The 20,897-nt window shown below is 41.2% G+C and overlaps 1 non-coding gene across 1 annotated transcript; it reads left to right on the forward strand.

Annotated features, from left to right (window-relative positions):
- Window positions 1–6,441: 6,441 nt before the first annotated feature.
- On the forward strand, window positions 6,442–6,548 carry LOC120278250. Its single transcript, XR_005541592.1, has one exon. It is a non-coding gene; the product is annotated as a small nucleolar RNA R71 (small nucleolar RNA).
- The last annotated feature ends 14,349 nt before the right edge of the window (window positions 6,549–20,897 follow it).

The following is a 20,897-nucleotide window of genomic DNA, read 5'->3' on the forward strand; positions in this document are numbered from 1 at the left end:
GAATCGATGCCCTTTGTGTGGTTTAATTGTTTCTATTTGCGTTACAAGCTTAGAAGAAGCTTAGGTGAGCCCAAGAATGCATTCGGGAAGAAATCAACACAAAAAATGACATTTAAGGTCTTAGGCACTGTAGTGATAATGTAGCAAGCCATGTAGCACAACTGGATGAAGAATTTGTGAAGTCTCGGGTTTTGTTGATGGGCAACCTGACGGTCGTGAAAATGTCCATAAACTGTGAAAATACCCGTAAGGGGAAGAAGAAGGTTGCTATCAAGGATATCATTGACTCGTGATGCAATCACTGTCAAGTGCATGGGGTCGTCAAATAATACCTTGACAACGCCCCTTGTGTGTGCCCCACAAGTGCACGGGTTTGTCGAAGTAATACATCCCAGGTGAGTGGGGTATTGTATCCATAGGGAATTAGGAATAGAAACACCAAGATTGCTACTTAACTAAGTGGAGATGAAATAATGATGTGTGGATAAAGATCGATGCAAACGAACTAAAGAAAATAAGAAAGAGAGGCACAATAAAATGAGAGGGAAAGGCAATCGATAAAAGTGGGGCACTCGGATATTGTTCCTCCTAGGATTATTGCTTCAAGTGCAAAACCAACTATTATGCTTCCTAACTAATGCTTAATGAGTCATGGACATCCTTAAATTCACGGTCCCAAACCTAAGGTCAACCGTGACTAACTCTATACTATGCCCCGGTGGAGAAATCAACCAGTCTCAACACCTCACACTGTGTAAAGTTGCAAGAAGCTCTAGAAATTCCAAGTGATAAATCCTATTCCTATATATAGATCTAACCCTTTGGTCTAGGCGAAAGACCCCTAGTCACAATTAAGCCCCAGGTGTTAAAGTCACTTCAACGCTTCACTCTGTTGCTCGCGCAACTAAGCCCAAGCGGAGTTCATCCCTTAACCATTCACTCTATTGTGACCGCAAAGAACTCTTGGAACATGGAGGTAGGATAAATCACACCGGAGAGGAAAGGGGATGCTCCGCTATCTCTTGACTCGGCGGTAGCTCTTTCCACCCAACAAGCACAAATAAACAACAAAACTATTTTGTTCTTTCTTCTTATTTCACCATTTTTTTTTTCAAATAACAAAATAAACAAAAATAACTAGTCCCTTTAACATCGAACATGAGTTTCCAAAAGAGTTTAAAGAGTGAGCAGTGTAACAAGTGTCAATCGGGCAAAAATTCCTGCAAATTCAAGCAAAAACTAGAGCATGAAGACATTCAATGTTAAAATTTCTCCTAAACTCAAGAATACAATCATTGCAACTAAGGTGAACTGCCATTGGCTATGTGAGCATGTATATCAACCAAAATTAATATAAAAGAGATGTGTGCACTATGAAACTCCCCCCACACACACACACACACACACACTTAAGTTGTACATTGTCCCCAATGTACACATGCAAGCTCACTCATAATGTATATCCATTAAGAACAAATGTGGGAGAAGCAATCAAAACAATACTCCCCTGACTCCTAGAGTTGCAATTGATGGAGGTAAATCCTTGGGAGTGATGTTCCAACAGGTTGTGAAGCACACACGACCAAGTATCGAAGCACCATTTGCCGCCCATGACAAAGTCTCAATTCCCATGATGACAAGACCATCTGCACGCATACATGAGGGGGTTCAGTGAAGCTCAATAAAACAAAAACAACTCGAGTATATAAAAGATAGGGCAATGCATACAACTCGAGACAACAAAACGAAAATAAACTCAGAAGGAAAGTCCTTTCTAAGTAAACAAGTCCAAAATAAAATGCAAATAGTAATAAAACAACGTAAACAAAATAAATCAAGTGTCGGTGCCGTGCTCTGGCTCCTCTGCTGCTGTGGGTGCTAGATCAAAGGGTGCTGTTAGAGGTGGTGATGGTGATGTTGGAGGGGCCTGAGGAGTTCTCAGTGGATCAACTGTTGCTGAGGCTCGCATCTCAAATGAAAATATTTTGTCTTGCTCCAGCAACTTCTATAAGATATCGAACCGTGCCATAAACTCTATATAATATGAGGCCTGTGTAGCCCGGACCTCCGTAACATCTGCTCGGACCTCAGTAATCTTTGTCTGTAGCACCCCCACAGCGCTCTCGACCCTCTCAAAGTGATCATGAGCTCGAGATGGTGAAAATATGCATACTGGTGTTGGAGCCTCTGTCACAAAAGGTTCTGTCTCTATCTGATCCCTCTCAGGCTGTGACTCTAAAGCTGGTTGAGGAGCTTCTGCTGTGGCTTACTCGAATACAAATGGCATGTTCAGCACATAAACACCATCCGGATATTTCCTGACCATACCCATGAGCCCCATTGTCTCTAACCCGAGGGGTGCTGGTACTATCGTGTATAGGCCCGAGAAAATGACACCCACCTTGGGATACTGTCCTCGATACTTCAGATACTCCGCTAAAATGTGTCCCAAATGAATCGGCTCATTCTGTACCATGGAGTATAAATATGGAAATTCCTGCTTGCTTAGGACTTCCGTGTTATCACCTCGACCATTCACTGACCTACTAAGGATAGCGTGGAGATATTTATAACTAGGTCAAGAAAGGCATGAAGCCTTAGACACTCCTGGTTCATATTGCCCCTTTTCACATAGTATTCTATATACCTCCTGAGGGGATAAGCCTTCCGTCATGTCAATTGGGAGATACTCATACTCCTCCGTCTTAGTGTACTCCTCATCATATAAACCAAGCCTAACGGAGAACTGCGTGACGCTCATACTATGATGCTTCCCAAAAGCTCTGAACTGAATGGCGCCGACGCTATCGAAATGAGCATAAAAATGGTCAAACTCGAATGAGGCGAGCACCTCTGATGTGAGTAGGCAAATAACAGGGTTACGAATAATCAACAGCTTGCGCCAACCACCCACCGATAGTAGCTCCTCGACCTCATCAGCCATGTCATGTGCTTGTTGCACCTCCATAAGTGAGTTTACATCCGAGATTCGTGTTTGACCAAACTTAAGCTTTGTTAATCACTCAATCGAGCTCGATGCTCAGGAAGTGTGAATTCCATGCTTTCTGGCTCAGGAGTAGGCTCTCGAAGACGTTTGCCAGCTACCTTCTTCGATCTGGGGACCATAACTACATGTATTGGAAAGAACTCAATTAGATTCATTCATAACTCACTACTGCAGGGATCCACACGGGCGTGTGGAAATTCCACGCGCCCGTGTGGATTCATGGGCCATGAAAACCACACGGCCCTTGTGGCAAATTCCACAAATCATCTCCATCTCACTTTCAGAGCTCGTCAAAAACAAATCATAATCATTCTAGCAAGAAACCAAGGCACATTAGCCAGTTTAATTGAAGAAAATCGAATAGAATCAAAGAAAATCGGTAACGAGAAAAAATAAGGGTTGACCGATGAGATGAAGCTAAGACCCCTGAAATCGGCAAAATACTCAATTAAACAACTCAAAAACCAATAATGGGAGGTCGAGAGAATGTCGGAGAATGTTTTTGAGCGTTTGAAGGTCTGCTGATGAATAGGGTTTAAACAATTTATCAAGAGAGAATGAAGCCTTCTGATTCCTGGAGATCCGCATGGGCGTGCAAAAATCACCCATGCCCGTGCACTTCCACATGAAGGACTCATAGGGGCAGACGCATGCCCCTGTGCGCTCTCGGGAAAAACACTCAACATCTCTGAACACATACACACGGGCGTGGGGCAAATACCTACTCCTGTGCGCCCGACCCATAGGGGCAGTCGCACGCCCCTGTGGCTTCTCTGTCCGAGCGAAAAAAATCACTAAATGTTCTGCACGCCCGTGTGGAAATTCCGCACGAGCATGGACATTCACAGGCCCAACTCACAGGTGCAAGTGCACGCCCCTGTGCCTTCTCAGGATGGAGAGCTCTTTTGCAGAGATCCATAGGAGCGTGCGAAAAATACCCACACCCGTACGTTTGTCACAGGTTCGCCCACATGGGTGAGTCCATAACCTTGTGTGCTCTCGGGATAATTTGCTAAGTCTCTGCAGGAACACGCATGTCCGTGTGTAAATTACCTATGGGCGTGCGAAAGTCACGAGGTCACTCACAGGGGCGAGTCCACGCCCTTGTGCCATCTCTGGATGAGCTCTGAATGAAAACGCATGCCCGTGCGGAAATTCCACACGGGCGTGTTTTTTCTTTGGATAGTTAGAAAACTTTGCAGGCTCTGCAGACAATTCTTGAACACAAATATACTCTCAGAGCCTGCCGAACAATGCAATTTTAACAGAGAAAATACGAAAAACACGCTCAAATGACCAAAATTCTTCACCACACACACGATTAGGCACATGATAACACCGTAATATCCACAAGAAAATCACAGCAAAAGCATATAAGGATAAAGCACCAACATTTAAAGCCTTATTCATGCAAATACTACCTAAAAACTAGAAAAACATTAAAAATTTGGGTTGCCTCGGAAGAAGCGCTTGTTTTTATGTCACTAAGCTTGAAGTACCTTGTCTTACCTCACGGGGGTTTACAGATGAAGGTTGCCCTCTTACCCATGACTTGAAAGCATGTTGAGCAAAGTCTCTTAAAGGTAGAGGGTGAATTATCGGGCTTGGGACCACCTAGAAATGGTGCATCCAATTTGTTCGGTTCATGCCCGTCTCCAACAGCTTTAGAGCATTTCCGGTGGGATCTCCTCGTCCTCTTCATCTTCCGGAGCACTTTCTTCAGGATCCCCGGAGTAGATGGTACTTCTTCAGTTGAACCAAACATCATAACTTCTTCATTGTCCACCTCTTGGTCGAACAAGCCTTCATACGGGTCCGGACTAAACATTTCCTACATGTATTCATCAACAATCTCATCAGTAATATCTAGAAAATATAAAGCATCATCAAAATCAAGAGAATGCCGCATGGCTTCAGCAAGGCGGTATGTAAGCTTGTCATCTTCAACTCTCAATGTTAGTTCCCCGTCGTCCTTGTCAATCAATGCTTTGGAAGTCCGCAAGAACGCTCTCCCAAGTATCAAAGGTACATCCGCATCCTCATCGACGTCTAGCACTACAAAGTCAACAGGAATTATGCACTTGTCCACCTTGATAAGCACTTCTTCAATGACGCCCCTCGGATGTCTCACCGTTTGGTCCGCCAATTGCAAAGTCATCCGAGTGGGCCTAGGCTCTCCCAAGCCTAGCTTCTGAAAGAAGGTGTATGACATGACATTGATACTGACCCTGAGTTAGCCAATGCCATTTCTTCATCCAAATTGCTAATATTACACAGAATGATGAAGCTTCCCGGGTCTTTCTTCTTGTTCGGCATGTTCTTTTGCAACACCGCCGAGCAAGACGCATCTAAAATCACCGAAGCATCTCCTCCAACTTCCTCTTGTTAGTTAATAAGTCCTTTAAGAATTTAGCATAATTAGGCATTTGGGTCAATGCCTCAACAAAAGGAATATTGATGTGGAGTTGCTTAAACAAACTCAGGAACTTCTTGTATTGTTCATCCCCTTGGTCATTCTTCAATCTAGAGGGATAAGGAATTCTTGGCTTGAAAGGTGGGGGTGCTACCTACTTCTCTTTGCTTACTCCCTCCTTAATCTCTATAACCTCGGGTGTGTGTTCATTGGGCTTCTCACTCGGAAGCCTACTTTCAACCTCATGACCACTTCTCAAAGTGATTGCCTTCACATGCTCTCTAGGATTGGTCTCAGTATTACTCGGCAAGCTTCCTTGTGGCCTTTCCGATAGAGACTTCGCAATCTGCCCCACTTGGTTTTCAAGATTGTGTAAAGAGGCGGTGTAGTTGCGAAGTGTAGCCTTGACTGATTGAAACCTTGTATCTGACGATTGCACAAACCTAGTCAAGGCCTTCTCCAAATTGGTCATTCATGTCTCTAAACCTGAAACTCGGTTTTCCATGTTTGGGCTTGTTGTTGTTGGAAACTTGCTGGCCACATGGCCTTTTGTGGACCTTAGTTGCTCTACAAAAAATTAGGATGATTCTTCCAACCCTGATTGTAGGTGTTGCTATATGGATTCCCTTGGTTCCTCATTGCATTATCCATAAAACCGACATTCTCAACCGAAGATGCATCACCAATAGAGATCAGGAAATCCGAGGGAGCATGTCCTCCACCACACCCGGTGCAAGTAGTCACGGCCGCCACTCTATTCGAAGTTAGAAGATCTAACTTCTTACTCAATGATTCCACTTGAGCTGCCAATGAAGTTACTGCATCTATCTCATGGAGCCCGGCCACCTTTTTCTTCTCCCTGGCATTCCATTGGTAGTTATTTAATCCCATTTCTTCAATTAGTTGATGGGCCTCACCGGGGGTCTTGGTACCTAAGGTACCTCCTGCTACCATATCCAAGAGTTGCCTTGTACTCGGATTCAACCTATTGTAAAAGGTCTAAACAATCATCCACTCCGGGAATCTATGTTGCGGGCACTTTCTCAGGAGCTCCTTGAACTTTTCCCACATCTCAAATAGAGACTCCAATTCTGACTATATAAAGGACGAGATCTCATTCCTAAGCTTTATTGATTTCTGGGAGGGAAATAACGGGCCAGAAAAGCTTCTACCATCTCCTCCCATGTGCTAATCAATGCTCTAGGTAATGAGTGTAGCCACTGCTTTGTTCTCCCCTTTAAGGAAAATGGGAAGGCTCTCAACTTGATGGCATCATCCGTCACCCCGTTTATCTTAAGCATATCACATACCTTAAGAAAGTTCCCTATATAACTGTTTGGATCCTCATCGGTCGAACCATTGAACTGTGCAGATTGCTGCAACATGTGGATGAATGCCGGCTTTAGCTCGAAGTTCAGAACTGTAATCGAGGGACGCACAATACTCGATTGTGTCCCCAATATTGAAGGTCTGGCAAAATCGGATAATGGCCATTGTTGCTCATTATGTTCTGCCATGTTTTCATATTCTTCTACATCCAAATCATCTAGATTAGACGGTTCTTACACATGTTCTTTCCCTTTTCTTCTAAGAGTACGTTCAAGCTTAGGGTCTCCTTCAATCAATATCGAGCGGTTCCCGCGGGTCATAACCTAGAGCTGCACCAAAAAGAAAGAAAAAAAAATCAGAATGATGATAGATTAAGAAGAAATGAACTAGAATGAATGAATGAATAACTAAGAAAACAAAGTGCACGGGTTTGTCGAAGTAATAAAATCCCAGATGGGTGGGGTATCGTATCCAAAGGGAGTAGAGAATAAAAACACTTAAATTATTTCTTAACTAAGTGAAAGATGAATAGTGATATGTGTGACAAGATGGGAAATAACAAAACTAAAAGAACAAGAGAGAGCACAAGTTAAGGAGAAGGTAAGGCAATCGATATAAATGGGGTACCCGGATATTGTTCCGCCTAGGATAATTGTTTCAAGTGCAAGAACCCTCTATTATACTTTCTAACTAATGCAATAATGAGTCATTGAGATTCTTAAATACATGGTCCCAAATCTAAGGTCAACCATGCCTAACTCTATACATGTCCTGGAGGAGAAATTGAATAACCTCTCAACCTCGCACTCGTATAGAATTGCAATGAGTTCTAGGGATTCCAAGTGATAAATCCTATTCCTAGATGTAGACCTAACCCTTTGGTCCAGGTGAAAGGTCCCTAGCCACAATTAAGCCCTAGATGCTAAAATCACTTCAACACTTCACTCCATTGCACCGGCAACTAAGCCCCAGTGGAAAGTCATCCTTTAGCCCATTCACTCTACTATGACCGCAGAGAACTTAAGGAAATGGAGGTAAGATAAATTACACCGGAAGGGAAAGGGGACGCTCCGCTACCTCTTGACTCACCCTCTCAACCCTCTCCAATCTATCTTTATCTAACTCTCGTGGTGTGTCACTCACTCACAAGAGTTACCAATAAGAACTCTCAACCCTAGTATCACTCTAAGGGAGTATTCATACAATTAAGCATTCAAGATTGGAACTCAAAATAAACATCAATTAATTGAAAGCATAATAAAGAGGTTCAATAAAACGAAAACATCCTAGGGTTCACAAATACCCAAGCACCCACTAGGGGGTTTAGCTCTCCATGGAGCTAATTACAATCAATGAAATCAAATATAAAAGCAAAGAATCCATAGAAAACCCCCTCGGTGTTCATGGCGATGGTCTTGTGGAGAGTACTCTACTGGTCCAAAGGTCCCTTTGTCCAGCCTAGGATACACCTCGCCAGATCGGTGCTGACGAAAGCTCTCCCACTAACCTTCTTCCAAACGGAGCGCGATGTCAGAGCCGTAGAACCTCTCCCAATCTCTAGCCAATACCTCTCAAAACCCTAGCTGCCGCCCTCTCTCAAGTTGGGGAAAAGATGGAGAAAGAATCCTCAAATTGGGGCTAAAATCGGCCTTAAATAGGGCTGGAATCGGGAATCCACAAGCCCATGTGGGCGCCTGTGTGGATTTTTCACACGGGCGTGTGGAATTTCCACACGCCCATGTGGATTTTCTGTTTTCATCCTTCTTCGGCTGGCTGTGAATAGTACCTACTGCAATGTTTTGTTATAGTGTTTGCTACAATGCTCTGCTACAGTACCGGCCCGAAACATTCCCGAATCCATGCTTTCATCAAGGTAACGTAAACGGGCACATGTTTACGTTGTAGATCGCTTTGCTTCTTCAATAACGGACATGTTGGCGGAGATCTTGCTATACATGCACAAGCCGGAATGCTTGAATGTGACTGCCCTTGTGCCCCTAAAAATCGTTGTGCTAACTTGAATACAAGGAGGTTGGCACACATTCCCGCATTTCAAACCTGACTTTTGTCTTCGCGTTTGAACCTTCTCAAGATTTCCTCAAAATGCTACATTTACGATCCGCATTGGCTTCTTTCTCTAATATTCGGCCTCACAACCCTATCTGCATGAAAGTAACATAAATACACACATATTAGGGTTAAAACCCGATAAAAGTAATGCTCATCATAAGGAAAGAACACTTCATATTCTTATCGGACAAGAACTTATCACAAATACGTATAAAAATATGTACATTTAGATGTTTATCAAACATCCCCACACCTAAGCGTTTGGTTGTCCCCAAGCAAACAAACATGAAGAACAAGGGAAAGAAAATAAACAGCTAAATGCACGACCTCAAGCTCAAAAGCAAAGGACTCCATAAGCTCAAGTGGACAGAAATAAAGAGGTGAGTTATTCAAAAAATGGTCAAGTAATAATAGCCATGTTTCATCTAAAGTGCTCTTGTGAGTGTGTGCTAACTCCCACCTTAACCTCCACACCCAGGATTAGCCTAGGATGACCATTCATCCCACGTACAATGAAAACGACATTAAAAGGCTAAAGACACCCTCAATACTCAATTAAAAGTCCTTTGGTTTTTAGATAAAACTCTAACTCTAACAGGTTCTAGGAGATCAGTAGAGATACTTTATTACTTTCACAGATATATACAGACGTACACACATTTTTTTTCTTTTTCTTTTTGAGTCCGAGTAACGTAGACTTCACCAAAAATTTTTACAATCTTTCTGAAGGATGCACATGCTGATTAGGCACAAGAGCCATCCAACGTACTCGATTACAATCTACAAAGACGCATTCATGCTACACTAGCAGAGGAATATTGTCATAGACTCATTTTTTTTCACATGTACATACTGTATCTCATGTCCCCTGGTAAAAACCATGCTATTATATTTCACTTAAGGCAAGAGAAAATAATGAAGGAACCAAAAACTCTTAAAAGAGTATTGAAGATAGAATTTAACATTTTAATGCCAAAATCATTATGATGGGTTGGTTGGAGTGTACAAGGTAGAAGTGATCGTGAACAGGTATAAAGGCGTACTAAAGATGAAACAGAACTACATTCAAGCACAGATAAAGTACAACTCACAACTATCATTATTTCAAGCTAGGAAGTCCTTAACAGTGAAATCATAGCTATCATAGGTGATTTAAGCATGCAATTTCAAAAATTTTCAAAGTTCACGAAAGTCCAACCCCCACTTAAAGATGCACATTGCCCTCAATGTGCCTAAATAAACAGAATGCAACAATATAGATAATAAAAATATAGTAAGAGGGTTTCATGAACTTCCCCGAGTCTCAAAGCATATGTCTTGAAGTCCATGAGATCAGGGTGACCACTGAAGATCATGGTAGATGATGGAGAAATAAAGTGTGCTCGATGCCCTAATTCCACCCTTCAAGGTAGAAAGGAACATTATCTCAAGGCATCCATCACACACACACAAAAAGGAAATACAAAAACAAAAACATATACAAACATAAACACAAACACAACAAACAACTAATCAAAACACAAACAATGAAGCAAGACATAATCCAAGCAAGTCCTTTGTTCAATCAATATCATGATGTCCAATTCTCTCTTATTGCAAGTGTTGCTAAGGGATTACAAAGATGATACAAGATCAGGCCAAATTCAAGAAAGCCAAGGGCTTCTCATGATGGGGTGCAAAAGAATTCAAGAATGCTACAGTAACTCCCAAAAATTTTTTTTGCAAGAGCTAACCTTGTACATGGAGCATAAAAATTTTTACAAAGCTTGCAATTTGCTCCAAAAACCCATAAAAACAAACAAACAACCAATCTCCCACAACATTGAAATCCATTCAACTTGAAAAATAGGAGAAAGGAAGAAGAAACAAGCATGTTAAAAAAAAGAGGGTTTAGAGAGAAGTACTTTGGAGAATCGATGAATATAATGGTAAAAATCCCAATAAATCATGCAAATCAGGTCTTTGGAAGTAGGAGAGTCATGTAAAGGAATAAAAACAAAGAAAAATAGTGAAAGAATAAGGGAAAATGGAGGAGAAATCAGACAAATATGAAGAAAACGGTGGAAAGGTACCCAACTTAGTTTGCAGCCCGAGCTCCTTGCGGGCAAGCTTGCGGGTGGAAGCTTGCCCGTAAGGCCTCTCTAGAAGGCTTACGGGTATCCTTGTGGGCGTAAGGATGCCCGTAAGACTTGGAAAATTCAGCCGATACACATTTTCTCCCTTGCAACTTATGCACAATGAATGCACCAGTGATTTCAATATGAACTTACACAAGAATTTGCATTCGAATGGCATAAAATCAAAGGACAAAACCTACAAATTCAAGGACAAGCATGAATTCAACACAAACAAACAAACAAACATTCTAACATTCTAATGACAACAAGCAAAAAGCAAAAACAACAACACAATACCAACACAAGTTACCATAAAACTAGAATACGAAAATTAAAAGAACAAGAATTTAAAAGCTTGGGTTGCCTCCGAAGAAGCGCTTGTTTAACGTCATTAGCTCAACATACCTCTTTTTTACCTAAGGAGGCTTGAAGATGGTGTGTTCATCCTGGCTAGAAGTTGCATAAGAACTACCAAGAAATATAAAACATACCTTTTAGGATGATGCCAAATTGAAGGCCAAGCATGAGTTACCTTTTGGCCTCTATGGAAAAACCTTGGGCAAGGAATTGTGCATTTTAAACATGGGCGGATCCTTAGATGGTTTGAACCTCCTCCCCACTTCTTCTTTGGTCCTGACAAAAATTCCTTTGAGTATATTAACACAAAGTTGCTTGGGCCTCCATGGAAAAAGGTTTGGTCGAGAATTATTTAAGCTCAACATGGGTGGGTCATTGGACGGCCTCAACCTCCTACCCACATTTTATTCCTCTGTTTGGGCTTCCAAGGGAACAAGTTTGATTGAGAACTTGTCAAGCTTTGCATAGGTGGATCAATTGCTAGCTTTAATATCCTCTCCACATTTTTTTTTCAACCATGGTGTTATGAACTTCTAGTGCCCTGAACATTTTCTTGGGCCATCAAGGAAAACTTTTTGGTTGGGAATTGTCCAAGCCTGGCATTTGTGGGTTCAAGGATGACTTTGGTTTCCTCCCCACATCTTCAAATACAATTCCCTGAAATTTGTCTCTGCACTTGAAAATTATTGATTGCTTGATGGAATGGTCAATATTGAGGCAAGTAGTGTCTTCAAATGTGGTCGATGGAGTTTCTTCAACTTCCTCAAATTTTTCCATGGCCATAATCTCATCCTCCCCCTTGTTTTCTTCAATTTCAACTTGAGGTGGAACATCTATTATTTGCTCAAAAGGTATTGGTGCTACATCAATTGCTTTTTCAACCTCCAACATCTCAATACCAACTTCCACCACAATTTCATTTTTGTTCTCTTCCTTTCTAATGTCATTCTCAGATAGGTCTTCTATAGTTCATGGCAACTCGGTCGATATATTGGAAGACTCTCCTATCTAGTTTTCCATACTTTGAAGAGATTGTTGGGCATTAAAAATTGTGGTATTCATGGTTTCAAGTTCAACGTCTGCATTTATCATGAATCTTGAAAACACACCTTGCTTATTGAAACCCCATTGATTAAGTTGCTTACTGTGGATGACTGGAAGTTGGTAATGCCGCGGTTCTTCAAAGGAGGGTTCTTGTAGAAATCCTTGGTGAGGGTATTCCCATTGTTGAGTATGATAATGTGTCAAAGGATTTTGATGCCCTCCCCAATAAGGATTGTAAATATTATGGTGTGGATTGCTTTGGCATGCTCTCATGGCAATAGCTTCTTCCATATGCTTCTCAAGTGCATACATTTTTGCGACCAACAATTTTTCTTGAAAATCTATGGCCTAGATGCCTCTCATGGCAACAACTTCTTCCATCTGCTTCTCAAGTGTATACATTTTTGCCGCCAACAATTTTTCTTGAAAATCCATGGGCCTGTGTAAACAATCAAAGAAAAATCAATAAGTTAACAAAAAAAAATTTAAACTAAAAAGAAAACAAATAAATTTGCACAAAAGGATGAGAAACACATAGAAAGACAAATATTTACAAAAGGAAAGCAAAATGACTAGATCAGTGAGCTAGAAGTTTTCCTAGCATTCTTGGAATTCCCCCGCAATGGCACCAAAAACTTGATGGGTGATCCTCAAGTGCATGGGTCATCAAGTAATATCTCTCGCGCACGCACAAGAGGGTCGTTGATAAGTGCTTGTGCGATATGAATGCGAAGCATTATTTCCTTATGTTGAGCATTACTTTCCTCGGGTTTTTACACTAATATGTGTGTTTTTATGTTACTTTCGTGCATGTAGGGTTGTGAAACCAATTATGAAGGAAAGAAGCCAATGTGGATCACAATGCACCGATTTTGGGTGAAATCTTGCTAAACTTCAAACGCGAAGATATAAGTCGGGTGCGAGATGCTAGAGTGTGTGCCAACCTCCCTGTATTTGAGTTTACATAACCATTTGGAGGGGCACAAGGGCAGCCACACTCAACCATTCCGACTTATGCACATAGAACAAGATCTCCATCATCTTATCCGTCATTGAATAAGCAAAGCGATCCACAGCATAAACATGTGCCCGTTTATGTTACCTCGATGAAAAGTGGATTCGGGAGTATTTCTGGCATAGTACTGTAACAGGTGCTGTAGAAAATCACTGTAGCAGTTACTGTTCACAGCCCGCCGAAAACCGCAGAAACAGAGAATCCACACGGGCGTGTGGAAATTACCCACGCCCGTGTGGAAATTCCGCACGGGCGCGTGTACCGTAGACGCCCGTGGAGTCGCCCGATTCAAGCCCTATTTAAAGCTGATTCAGCCCCGATTTTGGTATTCTTTTCTCCATCTTTTGCCCAACTTGCGAGAGGGCTTCGGCTAGGGTTTCGAGGGGTATTGGTTAAGGTTTTGGAGAGGTTCTACGGCTCCGACATCGTGATTCCATTAGGAAGAAGGTTGGTAGGGGAGCTTCGATCGAGGCGTATCCTATACCGGACGAAGGAATCCTTGGACGACGAGTAGAGGACTTTCCACAAGACCATCGACACGACCATCGAGGGGGTTTCTTTATGGATTTATTGCTTTTACATTAGATTTCTTTGATTGTACTTAGCTCCATGGAGAGCTAAACCCCTAGTGGGTACTTGGGTGATTGTGAACCCTAGGATGTATTCGTTTCATTGAACTTCTTTATTATGCTTTCAATAAATTGATGTTTATTGTGAGTTCCAACCTTGAATGCTTGATTGTATGAACATTTCCCCTAGAGTGACATTAGGGTTGAGAGTTTTTGTTGGTAACCTTGTGAGTGAGTGACACACCACGAGCGTTAGACAAAGCTAGGTTGGAGAGGGTTGAGAGGGTGAGTCGAGAGGTACAGGAGCGTCCCCTTTCCCTTCCGATGTGATTGATTCTACCTCCGTTCCTTGAGTTCTTTGCGGCCATAATAGAGTGAATGGTCTAAGGGATGAACCTCCGCTGGGGCCTAGTTGCGCGTGCAATGGAGTGAAGCGTTGAGGGGATCTTAGTATCTAGGACTTAATTGTGGCTAGGGACCTTCCGCCTGGACCAAAGGGTTAGGTCTATAATTAGGAAGCGATTTATCACTTGGAATCCCTAGAGCTCATTGCAACTTTATTCGAGTGCGAGGTTGAGAGGTTATTTAATCTCTCCTCCGGGACATGAATAGAGTTAGGCATAGTTGACCTTAGATTTGGGACTATGTATGTAATCCACGACTCACCATTGCATTGATTAGGAAGCATAATAGAGAGTTCTTGCACTTGAAACGATTTTCCTAGGTGAAGCATCATCCGAGTACCCCATCTTTATCGATTGCCTTGCCTCCTCCTTACTTTTGCTCTCTTACTTGTTGCTTTTAATTGTTGAGAATTGAATCATTATCACACTTATCATTGTTGATACTCCACATAGCTAAGAATCGAATTAAGTGTCTTTACTCCCTACTCCCTGTGGATTCGACCCCGCCCACTCGGGATTATTACTTCGACAAACCCATGCACTTGCGGGATATACGCAAGGGGATCTTGTCAGTCGTGTTCCCTGGGTCCCAAGAACTGCTATTACTTACCCTTAGATGGCACTATCTAGTCTACCAAATATAGGATTAAAACAAGATAGGAAAAATAACAAAGAGAAAACTATAAACACATGGACTAAGGCTCACCACAGTATATTAAGGATGCAAGTAACAATGATTGAGCGAGGATCCCCTCGAGACTACTAAAGCTAGACAGATGCTAGAATTACACAGGCAATGGTGGTTTTGGGCCAAGAGATATCCTAAAGTAAGTTACCCCGATGGTCACAGCGATAGCCCCTAATCCCACAAGTATTGGGTCAGAATCACTTCCACCCAAATCCTCCTATGATTGCATTACACCTAGGGAAATCTCTAATTAGGGTCAAACTCAAAAAACTGGGTTCATCCCTAATGGTTGGTGGGGTACGAAATACCCGATGGTCACGGTGTATTCATACATGAATCCTTTCCAAGTAAGGTGAGTCTAGCACAAAGGCGATGGTCACGCACCAGGTATAACCTAGAAGTTGAATCGCAGAGTTCTCATGCAAAACAACACATCAAAGAACACCAAGCATGAACCACAAACCAAACCAAAAGCACTAGAAATAAATTAAAGCATCCATACAAGCAATGTCATCCCAAGGTTTAGCGGATGCCCGGTGACCTTGGGAGTCTAGTTCAACATGAATAAAGAAGAGATCTCAAGATAAAAATCAAACACAAGCAAAACCAAACAAACTCCCTCGAAATGTTGACTAGAAGGTGCTGATGAGAGCTCATTGAATCCGCATCGGAAAGCTCCTTGATGTTTTCCCTTGAGTGTAACTTTCTTCTCCCTTTGATTTGCCCTTCAGATCTGCCTTCTCCGGTAACCTTCAAGCTAAAAAAAATGATGGTGGAGAAGGGGTGGCCAAAGACATCTTCCAAGATGCCCTAATCCCCTTTTAAAGATGGTTCTCGGGTTTTCTCAAGCCTGGCTCATGGTCGGCAAGGTTGCCCATGAGGAATTCAATCATTTCGCTGAAATACCCATAAGTTGCTATGATAACATTGCTACTACCTCTGAATTGCTTGCCGCCCGCTTCACAGCCGTAATGTTGCCCGTAAGGAATCCCAGACTTAGCTTTTTCCTTCAATTTTCATGCTTCAGGCTGCTATAGTGATGCTACAGTGGCCGGGGCTCTAAAATGTCTTTTTCGTGTTGATTTCTTCTTGAATTGCGTCATTGAGCTCACCTGGGCTTCTTTTATGCTTGCAACATGAAATGAACCAATTGCTCAATGTAAGAAAAATATAGTTAATAATACTTATACTGAAGCATTTATCACTTATGTAGTGTGCCTTAGTCCATTTGTTTATAGTATTCTCTTTTGTTAGTTTTCTTATTTTGTTTTAAATCAATCTTTGGTAAACTAAATAGTGCCACCTAGGAGGAAGTAATAGCAGCTCTTGGGACCCCAGGGAATATGACCCTCTTGTGGTTTCATGAGAGCTTTATTACTTGACGACCCATGCGCTTATGGCTCATATCCTTTCCATCACAAGATGGCTCTATTTGTGTCTTAGGCAAACTCTTCAAAGCAATTTGATGTTTTGTCATTGGATATTAGACAATGGTTTGTGGATGCTGACCACTTAAGAGATTTACTATGCAATTTTGCAATCTAGCGTAATTTTAACTTCATCTTCATAAATAATGAGAAACACAGGGTGACTGTCCAATGCGTTGGTGATAGTTTTCAATGGGGTCTCCATACCTCAAAGGAATACAATAAAGAGACTTTTAGGATCAAGAAAATACTCTCGGCACACACTTGCGGTGGTGGTACAAGCTCGGCATCACATCCAAAAGTATCAAAAAATGGGTCATCTAACATGTAATTCATAAGCTAAAAGACCAGCCCTTGTATAGGGCCATTGATGTTCAGTGAGTACATATTATATGAACATGGTGTCAATCTTCCTTATAAGCAAGATTGGTTGGGTAAAGAGGACACTAGGGTAATCCTCCATGGAAACAAGGTGTCCAACTATGATTAGTTACTTTTGTATGCAAACAAGGTGGTGGAGATGAACTCAGGAAGCATTGTGATTATGGATAAAGACGGTAAGCATTTTAGATGTAAATTATTTTTCATTTTGGGCATGTATCTTGGGATTCAAAAGGGTTTGTAGGCCGCTATTGTTTATCGATGGTACACATTTGCTAAGGAAGTACAGGGGTACTCTTTTGGGTACCACAAATAAAGATGGAAACAATGGTTTTTTTTCTACATGGCGTTCGTCATTATTGACAATGAAATTGATGCGAACTAAATGTGGTTCATTTCAAAGCTAAGTGATACTTGATACGACAATGAAGATTATGAAGACATTATCACTTTTGTGTCTGACAAGTCTAAGGCCTTGTTAATGCCACTGCAAAGGTCTTCCTTCCATCACCACCGACATACTGTCAAGAGTACTTGGAAGCAAATTTTATGAAAGGAAACATTAGACTTGGCAAAGCATTGAAGGAAAAGTGTTGGTCTACAATCATTAAGATTGCATATGCATCCACTGTTAAAGAATACGATGATGTTGTGAATTACCTATAGGCCATGTCACCCAATGCGCACTCCTACCTACTTCAAAAGTCAAATGTCACACATTGGTCAAATTACTTATTTAAGGGGGAACAATGGGGTGAGATATATTCAAATGTTTCAGAGTCATTCAATGCATGGATAAAAGAGGCTCATCACTTGCCTATGATGAGCATGGTGAACTCCATACGGTAAGTGAGTAAAAAGAAGTATATATAGTAAATATGTGTGTTGTTTGCATTTAGACAAATTGTTCTTTAATATACGATTAGTTTTTTTGTTTAATTACATTTTTTATCATTTAGTACACAATGTTTCCACTTAGCCAAACTTATTACTGTATAATTTAGTATGTTCGTGCTTACTGTACATGTTCTTTACTTATCCAGTAATCTTCGCACATATAGATTTATTAAAAAACATTCTTGAACGCAACAAGTACAAGCTAATGTGTATGTTATATACCCACCGTGAGCAATCAGAAAAATGGTAAACCTACCCATACACCGACATACATAAGATGATAGAAGACATTGTTGCCGAAGGATGAATTCTCCATATTGGTCGTTATGACAGTGATTGTTTTAAGGTGATTGACCAAAGCAGCAACTTTGTAAACATATCATCAAGAATATACTCATATTGTAGATGGCAAGTATATGGTATTCTCTGCAAACATGCTTGTGCAGCTATAATAAAGACAGATACAAATGTCCATCGATTTGTTAGTGAGTACTTCACCATCCTGACCTGCAATCTCTCATACAAGGAAACTATTTTCCCCATCCCCGATAATGATAAGCCAACAGATGACAATCACGGACTACTTTTACATCTTCCTATCACGAAAAGGCAACCTAGATGACTTAAATAAAAAAAGGATTGAGTCCCAAGCATTTTCTGTCCACGAGTTACGCTGCAGCCGCTGCCACGTGGCTAGTCATAATTGTAGATCTTGCAACACACTTATTGCTAACTAGCATTAATGAACAATAATGTTATTTGCATATGTTCCTCTTATATATATTATAATTATTGTGTATATTATCTTTAAGTAGAAACATTTAAGGATATATCAAATATTTTAAACAACAAAAGCTAAGAATAAGCAAGAATATATGCTAGTACATGGGAATGACTATACATAAACATAAACATACATATATAACTGGTAATACATCTAGCTAAGTGAGAAAGTACTTTGATAACTGGTAACATACCCAACTAAACATGAATTTAAGTTTTTGTTCAGTCAACCATTCTAAGGTTCTCTAGTTGGTTCATTCTTGGAACTCTCTACTTTGTCACCACTGCGGTGATACCTTCCATGAGTATGCACGTAACATACTTTAACCTTAGGTAGGGAATGTCATTTGGAGGCAACTAGAGTTTCTCACCCTAGAGTATCTCTTAAATAAAACACACGATATAGACAGGGCAGTTGACGATCCCTTCCTTTTGCCTTGGGTAGTCTCAATCATGGATCAAGGGGTACACAATAGTTGCCATCTCACAGAGCTTACTCTCCGTGCGCCTATCAAATAGTTTCCACTATCAAGAAAACAATGGTCCAGTTAGAGGATTAGAATGGTGTGCTAGTAAGTCATATTACCATGTCGAAAGTGTCGTCATCATATTGTAGATTTTGGCACGACGAGTAATACCAATATTCTTGTTTATCTTTATCGAGAACAACAAGATGGAAATGGCCAATGAGAATGATTGGTAGTAAGACAATGTCAGCATTATGCAAGTTGTGCGCGGCTTCTTCGATCATTGTCAGACATAACTCTGTAGTGTGGTCTTACTTGGATATAAGCAGTGCTAGTGGGTGTGTGATGGAGGCATGTTTCTTGTATGGGTAGGGTTCTTTTTCCCATAATTCTGTTATAATCTGCACAAACGCGTCCATCACATCATCGATAACCATTTCCTTATCCTCCAAAAGCGTGAACAGATGGAGTCATGTCATGTAAGCCCACTCATTCTTCTAGACGATAGTTCTAAGTTGGGAAAAACAAATTTGGATTAGAGGAAATCAAATATTATACACTGTAACATATGAGTCAAAGTGATAACATGATTTTTTAAGCGAAAATGGGAACTATTAAGTGAAACACATATAACTAAGTAATAAGGTGACCTAGTAAGTGTTATCATCAATACATATGCGGATACCAAAAACAATCAAAACAAACCACTTACTTGTTCATCCATCAGTTATGGTATATGCTTATCGTTGCCTATTCGAACTAGTTTAGACACGTGTATTCAGTGTATCATTTCTTCTTTGGCGGAAAATCCTTTTGCATATCCATGGCTTATTGGTTTGTAATGACAACAGCATTAATGTCAATAGTTGGTGTTTCTTTCTTGATGTTTCCTTTCTCAGTAGCATCTGTCGGTTCTGAAGTATCGGTCTGGTGCATTTCAGTCATAGGTAATTGTTCTTCCACCTCAAGCAATTCCGGTTGATGTCCCGTACATTCATCTTTATAGGGTGAAGTAGATGATTTGACTACAATGGCAGTGATGTCCTCGGAGGTTTCATTAGCGTTTTTTGTTTCCATGGTGGTAGTGCCTTTATTGGAAATTGGCGGGTCTATGGGAGACAATGGAGATGCTTCAACTCTAAATGGAGTCAATTCTTTGGAGGAGGAGGTGGATGGTACTTTAGCGGGTGGAGTGGGAGCTGGTAGTGACTTTCAGTTTGTCACAAGCCTTTTGACACCACCCATACGTTAGTAGCGTTTGGGTCATTAACGGTGGCACCCAGGGAGGGTTCCTCCTTCAGTGGTGATGTAGTATCCCTAGATCAACCAAAAATCACACCATAAACCTAAACCCTAGGAAAGCTAAATTACTAGATCAACCCAAAATCACACCATAAACGGAAAAATCTTTCTTCATAAATGGTTTATTCACAAATCAAATGGACAAAAAGCCAAAAGAAAAATATATAAAAAAGATCTTCTGATCTTCTTCATATGTTCCCAACTTGCCTCCCTACCTTGGAGCATGACTTTTGGTTTGTATGGTCTGAGATGAGTTTTCAAAGTTGTACCAGTGTGTGGCGGGAGTTTTCTAGCCAAGATGCGGTCGAACAAACAACCGGCCAAATAGATGGTGTCCAAGAATCAGACGCTTGGTGAAGAAGGGAAAGTATCTCGGATGCTTTCTTGCAATTAGATGAAGGGCTGGAGAAATGAAAAAGGCTATGTCAATAATGACGGAGTTCTCTTGGGACTACCCAAGGAAAAGCCCGCTTATCTTTTGGTTTCTTCCTTTCACACGCCAAAGTGGTCACACAATGTGCATGATGGCTATTTCTCACCATGTGGTGGTTGTCCACAATTTCCCAGGCAAGGGCATTATCATCCATTAAATCCCAAACTGACTCCGTTTCTGTCCATTGGAGGCTT

This window comes from Dioscorea cayenensis, chromosome 15 (genome assembly GCF_009730915.1).
Source record: "Dioscorea cayenensis subsp. rotundata cultivar TDr96_F1 chromosome 15, TDr96_F1_v2_PseudoChromosome.rev07_lg8_w22 25.fasta, whole genome shotgun sequence".
Classification (NCBI taxonomy): domain Eukaryota; kingdom Viridiplantae; phylum Streptophyta; class Magnoliopsida; order Dioscoreales; family Dioscoreaceae; genus Dioscorea; species Dioscorea cayenensis.